The sequence below is a fragment of the Struthio camelus genome, chromosome 3 (assembly GCF_040807025.1).
Source record: "Struthio camelus isolate bStrCam1 chromosome 3, bStrCam1.hap1, whole genome shotgun sequence".
Taxonomy (NCBI): Eukaryota; Metazoa; Chordata; class Aves; order Struthioniformes; family Struthionidae; genus Struthio; species Struthio camelus.
The window spans coordinates 83,968,533-83,982,123 of NC_090944.1; the positions used below are offsets into that span (position 1 = coordinate 83,968,533).

A 13,591-nucleotide genomic window follows, 5' to 3' on the forward strand; every position below is an offset into this window, starting at 1 on the left:
AAGTATTACTTGTGTTGAATGCAGTCCTCTCTACTAAATGTTAAGATATTTATTTGGTGCAGGTTCTGTGTGCTGGTGGTGTCGGTCAACGTTTGGTAAGGATAATAGGAAAATAAGATCATTTAATACAGAGAATTTATCTGCTTGATTGTTGTCAATATTTCCCAGAGAAGGAGAAAAAACATTTGCGGGAATAGAAGGAAGAGGAAGGAGCAAAATAAAAATATTGATAAGTTTGAATACATCTTGCTAATGGAATGTCAGTCTAAAAGACATTTTTTGTTATCATCGTTAAAGGCACTGTGAAATGCGACGGCAAAAGTTCACACCACGCCTGCCATTTTGCCAAACCTGCAGCTCCTGCAGCAGGAGGTATGCACACTACTTACTTTTTTTTTTTTTTTTTTTTTTTTTTTTACTACATGAGGCTGTATACACAATCAGCATGTATGGTTTTAATTGCAAAATACAAAAAAAGCTAGAATTTCCCAAGGTGGGAAGTCATACAAAAGGCAGAATTTGTAGAATCGATCAGAAAAATAGGATTTCTCTCTTGATGATATTCCACTGTTCTTGTACTTAGTTTCATCCTAAATTGTCATGAAAACTTAAAACAAAAAAAAACACAAGAATGAAAAACTGGAGTGGAGGTAAGTATCAAGAAACATTGGAATGACCTTATTAGAGAACTTCATTTTGACAGTATCAGAATGTAGTCTCAATTAACTATTTTGTGATTTAAAAAAAAATGGAACACAACAAATCAGATACCTTTTTTCCTAAGGTATGTTTTCAAGCATGCAACAAAAACGCTGTCTTCACTCTTATGAGTTAAATGGGTAAAATTCTCCTAGTGAGATGAAAGTTGGGTTACGTTAGTAGACTATTTTCGTGTGAACATTCCAACCAATGGGTAGGCTGCAGAACAACTAATATGTCCCATTATATGACTGATTAGAAAATGAATAGTCAAGGACCTGGCATGAATATATGTTGGACTTTGTTCAAAAGTGTTAATGCTTGATAGTTACGATAGTTATGTATTATGTAACTTATGAATCTACTCTTAGGAAAATAATCTTTAGTATTATACCATTGTGTTCAGCATCTAATTCTGGAAGCCTCTGCAGCAAACAGAGAAAATAATGTGTTGCTTAGTGAGACCAGAACCTTGGTTAAGCTTAAAATATATGAAACGGTTAGGCAGCGTGGCAGCTATTTATGAGCATCAGCTCTCTGTGGAGTTCCACTTCATTGTAGTGGATGCCTTGTTGCCTAAGCAAGGTTGCTTTAGGTCTAAAGCTACAAGAGTATTTCACGAGGTATCTCACTGTGCATGCATATTTTTTTGATATGCAGATGAATAGGATGTTCTTGATTTAACAGTGCAGTAAGATTAACTTCACAGTAGATGGGTTTGTGCATGACACAACTGCTACCGCATTTTGTGATGAAGCAGGTTCAGTCTAAGTGACATGTGACTTGGACTTTAGTTAACTGTAGTTGTGATATGTAATCAGTTTTTTTCCGCTAATGCTATTTTGGATAAACACAGAAGCTTTTATAATTAAAAGTTTTAAAAAAAAAAACCCTCTAAAACAAAAAAAAAAACTCACTGATGGATTTCTGTCCTGTTTCCATATATAAAGTGTGTGCATTCATGTTTGTAGGAGAACCTGGCAAGTAAATAAATAACTTTTGCATAAAAATGATGCACTTCCTTATCTATGTGCACTGAATGTCATTTGAACAAAATACAGAAATGGAGTTACGTGATTGGCAAAGTCACCTTTTTAATGTCCCTTTAGTCTTCAAGTGGAGCTTTAATGATGATATCGGAATTACTAATTTTAATATGTATATGTTCATTATTCTATTTGACTAGCTCTAGTATGTAAATAGCTGAGAAAAATCCCACGGCTTTCAGTGTTTTCTTTTCTAATGGGCTGAGATCATTTCATGAATAAGATTCTACCATTGATTTTACTTGTGATCCTAGAGGGTCCTTGCTAAGATTCTGGTCCTTGTTGTATAGCCCAGATGCAATTAACCTTTTAATTCTTCACTTTTTAATTCCTCCATGGAAATCGGGAGATTACACTGCCTGAGTTAATCTAACAAACATATATGCAGGATTGAGCCTTCCTCCGTGGGGACAAAAAGCATGCTTTATCTTGAATATGACAAAACCCATTAGGAAGCAGTTTGCTTTTTTTATCTCTGTGGGAATTTGTTCCTCGCGTATGGCTATCTCCACTCAAAAGGAGAAGTCCTATGCGTATAGAAAACAGATTATTCTCTCATCGCTTAGAGGCTACTTAAGATATAATGTCCGCATACATGTTTACAATGTGCCATTGCCAGTGGGACTTAGAAACTGGAAGGAATGTGTGCAACTAAGAGGCTGTGAGGTTTGCTGTGTACATTTGTACCATATGTGAGACTGTTGGGTCCTGTGGCTCAGCAAGACAAGTGAGCACCAACCCTGCTACATGTGAGACGGAAGGCCCTGCGCATGCCTGTGAAGGCCCTAGCACAGACTAAAAAGTATTTGGTTTCAAATTGCTGGATATTTGTATATGCATAGTATGAATATGTAAAAAATATCACCACTCAAAAGATTTGACTTTCTAATAACTTTCTTGTTTCCTCTTACTTAAATGGTTGAACAGTTTTGATTCAGGATTTTGATATCAAGTAGCTATTGAAGCCTTATTTTATTCATCAAGATTGCAGTGTTAATACTTCATCATTAACAAAGTTAGTTATATAGTTGAATCACCGTTTATGGATAAATCAGCATTATTTAGTTGAACAATTAGCTCTAATTCCATTTTGCAAAAAAATTAGGTTTTTTAATCAGTATTTTCCTTCTGCTTTAGAATGAAATGCAGACTTTTTAATACATACTATGTGAAGAAAGCAAGCAACAGTTTGGTGGTTAGGGAATTTCATGTGTGGAAGATCTAGTTTGTCTTGTCTACAAGTCAAGCAGAGAAAGAGCATGAAATAGTAAGCCTTTGTTTTTCACATCACAGTCACTGAGAGAGATGATTCTGAGTTCTCTCTCTCTCTCTCTCACCCCTACCTTTCTCTCTCCATAGAAGAAATGATGTTAAATTACTACATTAAAGTCACATGACACTATAGTGAGAAATCCATTGGAAATTGTTACATAGCTGTGTTAAAGTTGGACAAAACATCCATATGTGAAATAAAGCATCAGTAAGAGATCTTCAAAATAAATAGAATACATGGGAAAAATTATCCTTTGCTAACTAGTCAAGATAAATGGTAACTACAGTCTTTAGTTCTGCTCTGACCACAGGCATGGTCGCAGCAAAAATGGGTTTGAGAAGTACTGCCTTAGAGTAGGGCACAACCTGCCCTGTGAATGTGCTATGTGAACTTTAAGATGCTTTTAAGTGACAGAAGTTGAATGAATGACTTTCTGTTAATTATGGTAGTCTCTGAGAACAACACACAAAGCTGTTTGAACATAGTCAGTGAATTGTGGTGACTTTAACAGCGATCATGAAAAAGTCAACTGAATGACTAACTGAGGAGTGCTATGCTACTTTGGATCATAGGTAAGTACTCGATTGCTACATGATGATCAGAAGAGATTTTTTTTTCTTTAGAGTTTGATTTGGCACATCAGCTTAGAGTGACTACTTCCATCCATGGGGATAAAATACATTAGCTTAGATACTTTTCAGAGTTGTGATTAACCTGAAAATACCCTGAGGAGGGATGAAAGAAAGTATGAAGAACATTACCAGCTGCCCATCGTTATTTGGGTACTCATCCACAGTACGGGAGTTACCTGGTCCTAGCGCTATGTGGCCCCATAGTTTATAGTTGCAAGTGACTGCAGTGTACTGAGTTACCCGTTAATCAGCTGAGACACGGAGGCAGTGTTAGCTCATGTGCTACACTTCGCAGCTGGAACAGACTGAGAGAATTTATATGGTCATTTACTACAACTCTGCTAATGACTCATTACTTCACAATAATTTGATATGGGAATTGCCATAGGGTGGACTAGGAGATGAAATCTAGCCCATATTGTCAGTGATCCCATCACTGTGAAATGCGGTGTCTCGGCAGACTCGCTCAGTCATTCCTCTTTCCATCTGTGGCATTAGACATGACTCTATTGGTTTTTGCATCAGTGTAAATGGGATTAACAAAAGAAGTAGTGATTTTTCAAAACACTATTTAAAGCCAGTATTAAAGACCTTGAAAGTTGCTGTTATGCTTCAAGGGGATATTCTGACAAACTCATCCATAATGCAACTTGGGTTGGGAGAAAAAAAATCACTTTATTGTTCCCTATGGATCATATAGATGTAATCACATTAAAATGAATGAAGTAATATGCTAAAGCTGTGAATGACTAATTCTGTGAAATCCATGCAGAGTCCATTTTATGCTTGGTTTGATCAATGTAGCAAACATACTTCAGTTTTTATTTTCTCAAACTTAGGCTGGCAGTAATGTTTAAACAAAGATGTACAATAGCAAAGCAAATATTAATAAATGCTGAATAATGTCTTATGACAAAAACAGTCATTCTCCAGCAGTATGGACAAAAATCTTAACAAAACTTGTTTACCTGGGAAATATTGCCTACAACTTCTTTGTCGGACTTACAAGTACTTGAACAAAAGGTGATGCCGGCTGGATTTACTATTTAAAAAAAAAATAAGATTTTTGCATATTCTTGGTCTCAATAGAAAATTTTGTTAGCTATGGAAAATATATGTATTATACACTTTTGTGTTTGAGCGCATGATAATAAATTTACAGGAAAAAGCTGTTTGTGGGGAAATGAGTGGATTCAATTGACTTACATGCAACTTTCAAAATTTTATACTGGCTGCTGCTTAAAATATATCTCAATTAGAGAACTACTACTTTGTTCTAGAAGTCTGAAATAAGCTCTCATAGGTGATAATGATAATTCATCCATCGCGCCAGTCAACAACCAATAACAGCTCAGTAGTTTTCCCTTTTATTTTTCTCTGCTTGATGACATCCCTAAAGACAAAGTTATAATATTTGCAAGCATTTCTGAAAAGCAGAAAAGAATTGCAATGTTCAAAAAGAAATTAAATAATATCCAAATCAGTAGCTGAAATGTAATTAGTCCCTTTAAAGTTTGACTTGATTATATGTGAATTTTAATGAAATTCATAGAGCTTGGCACAAAGCACGGCTGACAGCAGCAGCAGTGGAAAAAGTGATTTGCCTCTCTTGAAGTCTCCACAGTGCAGACAGTGAGCAATTTCTTTGTGCTATTCCCTTTTTCTTCATTTCTGTTCTTCTACTTGCATTGTTCTAAAAATAGTTTCCCATTGGATGTTCCCTAGTAAGCCTTCTAATTTCTAGACATACTAGCCTAAATTACAAATATTAAAGATGACCAGTTAACAGCTTTATAAATACCAATTAGTTTTGGTTTTATAAGTCTTAAGCTGAAATTTGCACTGCTATGTGGTTTGGTGTACTCTGGTTTCTCTTCAGATCATATAAAACTGAGAGTTGACTTGCTGGAAAGCAGCTCTGTAGAGAAGGACCTGGGGGTCCTGGTGGACAACAAGTTAAGCATGAGCCAGCAAAGTGCCCTTGCGGCCAAGAGGCCGGTGGTATCCTGGGGTGCGTTAGGCAGAGTGTTGCCAGCAGGTGGAGGGAGGTGATCCTCCCCCTCTCCTCAGCCCCGGGGAGGCCTCACCTGGAGTGGTGTGTCCAGTTCTGGCCTCCCCACTACAAGAGAGACATGGCGCTCCTGGAGAGAGTCCAGCGGAGGGCTACAAAGAGGAAGAGGGGACTGGAGCACCTCTCCTCTGAAGAAAGGCTGAGGGAGTTGGGACTGTTTAGCCTGGAGAAGAGAAGGCTCAGGGGGGGATCTGATCAACGTGTACAAGTATCTGAAGGGAGGGTGTCAAGAGGATGGGGCCAGACTCTTCTCCGGTGTGCCCAGTGACAGGACAAGAGGCAATGGGCAGAAACTGAAACACAGGAAGTTCTGTCTGAACATAAGGAGAAACCTCTTTCCTGTGAGGGTGAGAGAGCACTGGCGCAGGTTGCCCAGAGAAGTTGTGGAGTCTCCTTCGCTGGAGATATCCAAAACCCGCCTGGACGCGATCCTGGGCAATGCGCTCTAGAGGACCCTGCTTGAGCAGGGGGGTTGGACTAGATGATCTCCAGAGGTCCCTTCCAACCTCAACCATTGTGTGATTCTGTGAAATGAGCGTATAGCAGAAAATGAGGTAATTCAGAGAGCAAAGATACAATGAGTGGTTTGTTATACTTGGATTGCACTGTGAATACCATACTTAATATACTGTTGTTTCTGGTTGAGGAAGTTGAGGAACTATGCAATAGCACTGGAAAGATTCACTAGGCTGGGAACGATACTATCAAAAGTTCCAATTACGGAAGGAACAAACTGAGTTGCTAGATGTTTTTGAAACAGTGAATTATACAATTTTTTGTGTATCGTTTAATGCAATCAGGATAGCAAATAGTTACCTATCACACTGTAATACTAATATTGTAAGGTTAAAAAAAGTTACTTTATTCATACATTAAACAGAATTGACAATATAGCGCTTAATTGTGGCTTTCAGTTTATGTCATTTGAAATATGGATGCTTATAGAGGAAATCTAGTAACAGCTCTTCAGGAAATATGCCACTGTGTTACCCCTGCAAATCCATGCTGGCCATCATGCCAGCCTAATAGCTTCAATCCCTTCCCCTTTTACTCTTTAATTTTTTTTTTTTTTTAACAGTAGGATAACTGTAATTAGTAGCTTAAAATATTCATAAATGTATACAGTGTAAAGAATTGTTCTTTAAACAAGATTAAGCTCTTAAACTTGGAACATGAGCTATATTAATATATTCCATCACAACAGCTCGTTAAAGAACTACTATATGCTGTCAGGAATTCAAGAGTGTTTGAAGATTACTTAAGACTAGTTCCACCATTTTATATGTGAAAATATTTCCCCCTCCCCAAAACCTTCAGTTTCATTGTTTTATGGGAAGGAACTTGAAAAGTGAGACAAAAGATCAAGATTTATTCTGTAGGTTTCCCAGACAAGGAATTTGCTACCATGCAAAAAATAATTCTCGTAATACAAGAAAACGGTTCTACTTACCTGCACTTCTATAGAAGTGAGGGTGATTAATTAGGATTTAGAAAAGCATGTAATTGCAGTAATAATATGCTTGAGGTTATGAATGACATAATCAAGAACTATTTAATTTTGGTTGAATTAGTATTTGTTACTAATCTGTGAACAGATCTGTGAATTTAAAAGTTTTCCTGCTTAGGTTTATCCCCGATTCAGAAAAGCTTTTGGCAAATAATTTTTTTTTTTTTTTTACAACACTAAGTCTTCTATAATGATCTTAGCTTGGAAATACCGTACCTGTGTAAGTATCCTTAACGTATATAGTTAAACCAAAAAGGAATCTGTAAGCAGGACAATAGCTCTACATATTAATTTCCAGTAAACTTACTGCAATAAGGGTCAAAAGGTAAGTACTGAGGAAAATAATGTCATTTGAAAATGCAAACATGGACAGAACTGTTCAAGACAGTCTGAATTCTATATATAATATACAAATCTTAACTCTACACTGAGATTGTTCCTGTGCTTAAAATGAAACATTCTTGTAGTTCAAATGCTATAATATTGTTTATTAACACAGCTGATCCACTTTCAGGTGCAAATGTTCAGACATCCTATTCCTTCAAAATAGGTAAAGAAAAAAGAGGTGGCCCTCTGGTGCCTTATGAGCCACGTACAGCTCTTGAGTGGTGAGCTGTAGCTCCCATATTGGGACCACTTTGTGGGACTAGCTATGCTAATGGAAAGGCATCTGTGGGAGAACTTGGCTGAAGTGGAAACGGGTCAGTATAGTACACGGCAATATACACATACTAAACGAAGTCACAGGAGTCCCCTGTCTGTGATCTAGTCCCCAAATTACTTGTATTGGCAGATGCTACAACCTCTTCTTATTTTTGTGTGGTGGGGTCTCTTGGGTAGGAGGCAAGGTGTTTTTCTGGAATTTGTTTTTCTTTCTCCTGCCACTTTGCCTATACTTGGAAAATAAGTGCTTGAACCATCTCCAGTTTCACTATAAAGAAAGAGCTTTAAGTTGTGATTATTTTTTAATATAACTGGAAAAAAAAATTGATTGGTAAAGTCAGTCACCACTAAGATGGTTTATGACAAGTATTTAAGAGCTACTGCTAACTGTATGCTTAAAAAAATGCGTAACGGTCTATCTATATTTCATCCTCTGTAGCCTCTTCTTTTATACAGGATTTTAGGATTACATTTGAGGCATGACATGAACACGTCTGTGTTCACTTACCTTTTTTTAAACAGTAAAGGGAATAAATCTGTTAAATGAGTTGTTATAAAATGAAACACAGTCCTCCTTCCAGGTTCCTTAACATCTGGTCAGACTATTTTTCTGAAAGATTTCCACGTCTTTTAATAACGCACATTAAAAGTTCCTGTCAACTGTGGAGCCAGGGATGTGTTGAAGAACTACATCTGTTGCTCAAGAGCATACTGAGAGCAAACTCTTTTCTTGTTTCACTTTCTTTCCCCTGGTTGCTTTGGAAACTAATAAGGGCATTCTTTCCCCTTTTATATAACAACAACCACTATTCCGGATTTCTATTGTTCCTGAATTTAAAATCAATAATTTAGTCATTTATATTCTGAAGATAACAAAATGAGTATAACTTGTAATACTTCAGTGATGCTAAGATCTTAAAGACAGGGCAAAATTTTTGGCAGTTTTTGCCAAATGTTTTGCCTTCTACTGCTGTGGATTTCTGAAGTATTGTTGATCATAACACTGCATTTGCCAAAAAAAAAAAAAAGAAAAAAAAAAGAAAGTTACATAATGAAAACCAAGCAGTAACTTTTTCTTGAAGCAGTCACACGTGTATAATATATAGGAACTTTCTCTCAACCAGTAATTTGCTGAGGTTCCTAGGAACACTGAAACTATGCTCAGCTACTGATGCATTAATTAGAGTGGAGCAGAGTTACTTGGGTCTGTGTGCATTTGCTTTTGAAAATGAAAGGCTTACGTAACAAGCCTCCATAAAGAAAGCACTTTCTTCTACTTAGAAATTCACATGGTGTACATCACATTAACTTTGGGTCAAACTGCACTCTTCTAACTAATGGAATAATGTTTTGGTATTCCATACAGTCAAGTGTTTTGTTCCTTATTTCAAAAGGGCTGAACCTCTTTTCTTCTAAGATGGGTATTTAATAAGAAACTTGATGTTTTATTGGTAGTAAAAGGCTGCTTTCAAACAGTGTACCTTATAATTAGTTTGGTGTTGTAACAATTTACTGTTATATACTACTTTTCAGTATTTTTCAGTGGAGCATCTCAAGTTACTTTACAGTCATTAAATCTTTACTCTTCTACAAGAGATTTACTCTCTGAGTAAATCCTTGGCCTCTGTTCTGGCCCGTTGTGCCAGGCAGAAGTGCCACATTAATGTTAGGACAGAAGCTCCAAGTTTGCCTGGAGCTTCTAGATCTTCCTGGTGTGGACAGTCTACAAGAAATACATAAGGCTGGCACAGAGCTTCCTGGAGAGAACTGTCGCGGTCACTTTGCCTGAAGCAGGAAAGGAGCCGTGTTCTGGGCTCCTTTGCAATGCTTGCAAAGGTATTGGGCATTGATGAGGTTGATAAGGCATACTGAAAGGGCCCTCTGGTGAAATATGTTGGGACCTTCTTCAGTTCCCAAAACCCTTCAGGCTGGGGAGGATGCAGAGATGGCTTTTTATTAGAGGCACTGGATTTTGGGGAAAAAAAAAAAAAAACCACAAGCCTACTAGAATAGTTATTCCTGTATGCATTACTGTAATGTTATTGCATATTTGAGCTGGCTAGTTACTTTTAAAAATAAGAAACTGTTTTTATAAGTTCAGGAAAAATGCTATACACAATGATATGCAGAAGTGAAAGTTACCTCCTTTAGTGTCCTACCTATTATTTCAATATAGTTTTCTAATGCAATTACTAAAATGGTCAGTCATGCCAGATTTTTTTTTAGCTTAGCCTGCCTGAGACTGCTACACAAACTAGCACTCAGAAGCTAAAACAGCTTCACAGAGTTATCTGTGCTCTGAAACGGCACCTGCAACTACAGCTGTACAGTGTGCTGCCTTTCTCTTTTCTATAATTAGAGCAAACATTTGGAAATTGCGATAACACTTTTCCCGTATCTTTACAGGAAAGAAAATGACCTAAAAAGGGAAGAAAGGCTTGTCTGGGAAGGAGCACAGCTAATCCAAACATCACGCAAAACTTGCAGCAGCATAAAGAAAGACCTAATTATCATCCCTTTTCCGACCAAATCTTTTCAGTAACTGTGTGTTTGGTTTTGTTTTTCAAACTCTGTCTTCACTGCAGATTTCCCTACTTGGAAATATCATTGGGGATCACTGTACAGCAACAACAGATAAGGCTGTGCCAAGCAGCAAACAGGCCCATGGTGTAAAAAGCTTGTAATCAGTAAAGGACATGTATGCTAAAAACACAGGCCACCCTAATATGAAAGGTATTAAGTTGATCTGTGATTGTAGTAGTGTTCACATTGCCCAGATAGCTGTGTGCTCTTTCTAAGTAGCCACTTTTCAAACTAGAAAAGTGAAGAAAACAAGCATTTGTGGAAAGAAAACATGACTTTCCTCTTAGAAAGTTGAATTTTGGACTGCTGTACACTACTGTCAAATTTCTTGATTAGTATCTTTGTTAAATCCAGCCAGCAACACTTTCTCTGTCCAAGTTTCCTGAATGTAATGAATGGTTCAGATCCCTGAATACCAGATCAATTTTGCACCAGGAAGAGGCATTATAAGGAATTAGAGGGCCTTCTGTAGCATAGTAAACTGCAAGCATGTTGAAGCAGGTAGAACTGAACAAAAAGGGCCAGCTTTCCTGAAACGTTAATCATCCACAGCAATAGGAGCTGTATGAACAGCGACTGTCAGTACTGGTATTTCAGCAGAACCTTGTCTAAACTTTGATTTGTGGTTCTGCAAAAGTTTAATACATAGCAAAAGAAGATAAGGGTTTTAAAACATCTCATACATGTTTTACATGTATGAAAATATAATCACAGCTCCAATTTCTGGATACTCAAATTTTTCCTTAGAGCCCATTTAGCCACAGCAGTTAAGCAGGAACTCAAGACCTAACTGTTTTTGCTGCAGCTGGTACATAGCCTTGGTGATTTCCCCATGTATGATCTTAACCACCTTCACAAATTCTGGAGGATGGGCTAGATTTAAAAAAAAAAAAAAAAATTGGAAATTATGTAGGGCAAGACTGACCTCTCAATACTATTAAGGAGAAGTCCATGAAGCGATTGATCCTTGCACGGATTCCCATGTCTAGAGTCTGTTGCTGTGTGCTAATGCTGTGGAAGAACAATCCATTTTTCTCATACTGCTCTTCCCATTTAGTCTGTCAGAGAGCCAGTCAGCACTGACAAACACCTGAGATGGTATGAGTGGCCACGAGCTGGATTCTAGAAAATAAATTTGGCACTAAGAATCACTGTGTTGCTAGTCTAACTTGAGAACTGAGGTAGATCTAGGCTTCCACACAGTAGATGCTGATATAAGTGTATTGCTAGATCCTAAATAGCTGTTAAGGATGCAAGGACACAACGTTTACTGTTAGATCCTGGCAGGCCACAGTGCTAAAATGGTACTTTGTTCCCACAGGAATGAACATTTAACAACAGTTCCTAGGACAGTTAAAGGCAATTTGATTACTTGATTATTAGGGTTTTGGCCCACGTTGCTCCAAAATCTTTTGAGCGACTTGCAAGGCATGTCAGGTTGGGATGAAGACTTTGAGGAATAAAAAAAGAAAAGAAAAAAAAGTAGTCATGTTTAATTTTGTGGCTGTAAGAGATAACTAGACTATAGGGAAGGCTTTTGGGTTTGAGATTAGTGTTGAGAACTGTGGAGAAGGGACTTTGGGTCAAGCAGTTCTAGGATAAGGGGTCATTTTGACAGGAGGAAACCAGTTCATTGCTAATTTATTAGAAGGCTCGGGGTCATACTTAAACTAATTAGCGTTACAGCAACAGCTAAACAGTGAAAGTACTTCAACTCTTGCTATCCCAAACAATAGCAGTACGTTTCCCTTTTGACTCTAGCTTAAATTCCAGTTTAGAGACTAGCAATCCATAGACCACGCAAATCCAGCAATGAACATACATCTCCATTTCCTTTTGAATTTGAACCCAAACCTCTCTGTGTCTGTATCAGTCTCAGGTCTAACGATAATCCATTCACTCCTGTTTACAGACATCATTCTAGTCCTCAACTTGGTAGTATTCACGGGTAAGATTTGTTCTTCTATTCCCACTGTCCTAAACACATGGGACTCCAGAGTCCCAAGCCAAGCTCTAGTTCTTCTCCTAGTCTTGCAAGATCCAGTAATAAATCCAGCTCTTCAGCCCCTCTTGTCTTGAATCTTAACGTTAATTTGAACTGTAACAACAGTTTAGAAACCTAAAAATGAATCACAGGCCATTTTATAGGCATTGTCAATCCAACAAAAAAGCTTAGTTTTCAGTTACTGCTTTGCCAAAAACTCCCACTCATTTTAACTACAGCCTGGTGACCTATAACTGATGATCAGCTATTTATCTCTGTCAGCTCCACCATTCATCTTAACTTTATGGGTTTTGGAGGAAAGATCAAGTAGTTAAGTGTCTCAGCTCTTGTCATTTTTAACCTTAACCCAACACCTGATATTGACAGGCACAAAACGAATTAAGACTGAATCTGGAGAAGAAACGGTCTTAATTACTTTTAAGGCTGGTATTTGCCATATCAGAAGCTAGAGAACTTAATTTTTATTCTTCCTACATGGCATACATGTCTAAGATGATGATGATTTGGTACTTACTAGGTACAAAGAAGTTAAGGTTTGTCTTAAGATAGGTATGTGTTGCTTGTCTCTTTATACTGAGGCTTAAACAACAGCCAGGAACTAAAGGAACAGATTTGTCGCTGCTTCCTGCAGTTTCTGACCTGGGATGATGTCTGGAATCAGCAAGAACAGATGGTTTCAGGTAGGCACAGGCTACTTGATTACTTTCAGGGCTACTGTCAAGCCTGAACTTTGGGACAGCAAAACTAAGTTTAGTGTTCCATTCTCTCATGCCCATAATGCTACAATTAAGGTTTATCCTAACAGGGTAGAGATCTGAAAGGCAATTTTGAGACAGGAATAACTAGAACGTAAGGTTGGGCAAAGGTAAGGATTAGAACATATTGCTTTGTTCTGTAAAACTCACAGTGCTACAACGAGAGCTGGCGCTAACAGAAATACAGGGAGGAAAGCCAGGATTCCCTTAGCTTTGGTTATGCCTGGAACAGTGGCGGCATATCACTTGCACGAATTGCATCAGGAATAGTAAAGATGAGCTAAGGCACTCTTAAAAATTGGCAGTACATACACTTCAGCGTGTCATCACGACACACAGGAAATAAGCAGTCATCTT

At 37.7% G+C, this 13,591-nt stretch overlaps 1 long non-coding RNA gene across 2 annotated transcripts in view; it reads right to left on the reverse strand.

Moving 5' to 3' along the window:
- LOC104140179 (uncharacterized) overlaps nucleotides 1-13,591 on the reverse strand; it is a 31,901-nt gene that overhangs the window by 17,517 nt on the left and 793 nt on the right. The gene's annotated exons all lie outside the window — the stretch shown is intronic.